Source organism: Macrobrachium rosenbergii, chromosome 30 (genome assembly GCF_040412425.1).
Source record: "Macrobrachium rosenbergii isolate ZJJX-2024 chromosome 30, ASM4041242v1, whole genome shotgun sequence".
Lineage (NCBI taxonomy): Eukaryota > Metazoa > Arthropoda > Malacostraca > Decapoda > Palaemonidae > Macrobrachium > Macrobrachium rosenbergii.
Window position 1 is genome coordinate 17909018 of NC_089770.1, and position 3717 is coordinate 17912734.

The following is a 3717-nucleotide window of genomic DNA, read 5'->3' on the forward strand; positions in this document are numbered from 1 at the left end:
AGTAGCACGCACTAATTTATATGGCTAAGGTAAAAGAGGATATAAGAAACGGTCCCTGTTGAAACAACTTATTAGGTGCAGTAGCATTAGCTGTATAAAGTAGGTGGTATGTATGAATCATGAATCACTCATACGATTTTTATGTATCAATCACTACTTAAGGCTAATCATAACAAAACGATACATGTAAGAGTCATGAGTCGATATTCATAATGATATTATCTACATGAATATTGTATAAATATTTTAATGTGTTCATATATCAAAGTTCTTAACTCTGTTTCTTCATTTGTAACGCATAATAATAATAATAATAATAATAATAATAATAATAATAATAATAATAATAATAATAATAATAATAATAATAACTCTCTGGTGGTTCTTCGGCGACAGAATCCGACTGCATTCAAGACTTGCAGTCGATATTTTCTCAATTAATTCTGCTGTTTAATGTTGACGAGATGAACTCATCTCAACGAGCAGCATCCAGATCCTTTTCATCTCCCTGCTGGGGTAGAACCCCCACCACCCCCTTCCCCCAACCCCCGAGTGCATTCAGGAGTTACAATATGCAATTTAAATATCCAGTATTTGAGTTTTTTTTTTAGGATTGGTTGTCTAACTATGCATTCCCCGTCGGTCTGCCTGTGCCTGCAAGATTTACAATATGCAATTTGAATATCCAGTGTTTGAGAACTATTTTTTCTTTTTTTGTAATGAACTAGCTATGATTTCTCTCTCTCTCTCTCTCTCTCTCTCTCTCTCTCTCTCTCTCTCTCACTGCATGTTCGAGTTACAATATGCAATTTAAATATCCAATGTTTGAGAACTTTTTTTCTTTTTAAGTAATGAACTACCTAAGCTACGATCGCTCTCTCTCTCTCCCTCTCTCTCTCTCTCTCCCCAACGAGGGCAAATAAGTCCTTATTTGCTCTCTTAACTCGGTTGCCTATTACTTTTGTATGCAAACGTTTACGTTCAAGCAAAGAATATAAAAATGTAAATAAGAGCGAAGGTAAAGGGAAAAATGCTTTTTATTTCGCGTACATTTTTCATGAAAATGATGAACGCGGTTTCTTTCATAATATTCGTGCCTTTTCCTCCCCACCTCCCCTTCATCTTGCAAATATTTTCCTGTGTGCTTTTCACTTTCCCTCTTTTTTTCTTTCATTTTTTTGGGGGTGGGAAATTATCGAGGGTTATTTCTTGGGCCAGCCTCTGTTTTTCTTTTTTTAGGAAATTTGACACAGGTATGTTTTACTTATATATGTATAAATATGTGTATATATATGCACACAAATATATTAATGTATATATATTTCATATTTGTATTTATATACATATATACACATACACACATATATACATATAAATATACATAAATACACACACACATATACTGTATATATATATATATATATATATATATATATATATATATATATATATATAATATATATATATATATATAATATATATATATATATATATATATATATATATATATATATATATATATATATATATATATATATGTCTCAGTACATGCATGTGTATATGTTACTAGGTCTTTCACAATGAACTTCACTAAGTCAGCAAGCTGATTACTTTAAATCCATATCAACTTAACTGGCATTACAACGACAAACAAAACTACAACTGAAATCTCCAACAGCACATTTAATGGCGGAGACACATAACAGTGAACGGCTACAGTGAGCTTCCATTTTAGGCCGATACCCAACCTATCCTTTCCTACAAAAAAAAAGGCAAGATAACTGACTTTCAGAAGACGATTCCATCACGAAGTTGTATCGGATAATTTTTGTTCGCAGACAAAGAGAAAGAGAGAAAAAAGCGAACAGTTGAACACTTACGTATGACTTTCCATCTTCCCAGAGGTGGGTCTGTCTATTCTTTCCTCCATACTCCTTCCTTTTCTTGACGCAGTCGGCTCTGGGTAAGAAAAGGGTATGAGGCACAGATGCACTGACTTTAGCATTTGGAATTATTATAATAATAATATAATGGTTAACTTGCTACGGTGAACCATATACCCTTTGAAAAAACCTCAGACAATTGAAACTGTAAAATTTTGAATTGATTTGAAAAATAAAAAGAATGTTGGTTAACTAAAGAAAAATCTGCGTAATGAAGGTAGATGAAATCTGAGCGAACAATACTGGAAATAACCGTATTCTTTAGTAATATATTAAAACGCTAAGTTTGTTTTTAAACGGCGTGTGTGTAAGACATGAAGACTGTAGTTATATTAAGACAAAGTTTTTTTGTTAAAGGTCTGTACGCAAAACGTAAAGATTATAGTTTTTTTTAATGGCGTGTTTCTGACTGGCTGTGTACCTGTCTGTCGGTCTTACTCTAACACAAATTATTTCAACCTCACAAGAAAATCTTGTTTCTTCTGACCTCTCAGTTTTAAACTGCAATCATCTGCGGGACTCTTGCTACACCCTGGGACAACATTCTACCTAACACTGATACAGCATCAGTAACAAGGTCACTATACTGTTGGGTTTTCGACAAGTGAAGTGTAGCAACTTTGGTATGATCAGCACACGGATGAGTGACTAGCAATGAATGATAGGCAGCAACGCATTCTCTACCTTACAGGTCTCTGGGTCAGTAGGTGTCAGAAATAAGTGTCAGAAATACTGGGTCTGGTCAGTACCTGAACAGGTGACATCCAGAGACTGACAGGGTACAATGACATTTAGAACTTGAGAGTTCTGAAAGGTCAAGGAGTCACTATACTCAAATGACCTGATATCATTTGACCTCAGGGCAAAAGGTCAAAATACGGGGCGAGTGGCCAACTGATTAAGCATTTAATACGCAACATTTGTCGTATGAGAACAGTTAGTTTTATCAACTTTTTTGCCTGAAAAGTAAAGTTCGATAAAAGTTTTGATCAACAGAATAATTTCATAGTCTTTGATAGTTTAAAAGTTTACTTTAATCAGTTTAAATTAAAATCTCATAAATATTTTGGTTACCGTGTTAAACTCATAGTCTTCATTGTTTAAAAGTATGATCTTATCAACAAGAGTAAAATCTTTCAACATATTTTACGAAGAGCACATTTTCATAGCTTCTTTTAGTTTAATAGTATACTCTTAATAACTTAGTTGCCTGGCAAGTATCATCCATTATTTTTTAGCCAAAACAGTATAATTTGCTATTTCCTTTCCGCAAAAAGTATATATCGCTTATTTTTTCCCGTAAAAGGTATATCGTTCATTTTTTTTCCTCAAAAGTGTAATGTCAGAAATTTGTTTGCCAAGGAGCTATATTCTCATAAATCTTGTGTCTACAAATGATATTATGATCTCAATTTGTACCCAACAAATATAATACCATAAATTTTTTGTCTAATAACTGTAATCTCATAATTTTATTTTTAAAAAAATATAGAATCCATATTAAATTTATTTTGTCTAAAGTATAATATGGAAAATTAGTCTTCCGAAAAAATCACAAGATCATTAAACAATTTACCTGGAAACTATAATCTAATGTTCTTTTGACTTACAAATCATAATCTCTTAAACTTATTCCCATAAAGAGCTTATTCTCATCAATTTATTTCCATACGGTGTATAATTTCCTAAACGTCTTTGTTTAAGAAGATAACCACATGAGCATTTTGCCTAAAACGTATAATCTAAGCAATTTGACGCAGGAGTATAATTTCAT

At 32.4% G+C, this 3717-nt stretch overlaps 1 long non-coding RNA gene across 1 annotated transcript in view; it reads right to left on the reverse strand.

Annotated features, from left to right (window-relative positions):
• Window positions 1-1546: 1546 nt before the first annotated feature.
• The window catches only part of LOC136855105 (uncharacterized), a 493988-nt gene continuing 491817 nt past the window's right edge, over window positions 1547-3717 (reverse strand). Inside the window, exon 7 of the long non-coding RNA XR_010857899.1 lies at window positions 1547-1959. This is a non-coding gene — a long non-coding RNA (uncharacterized lncRNA). The remainder of the gene's footprint in view (window positions 1960-3717) is intronic.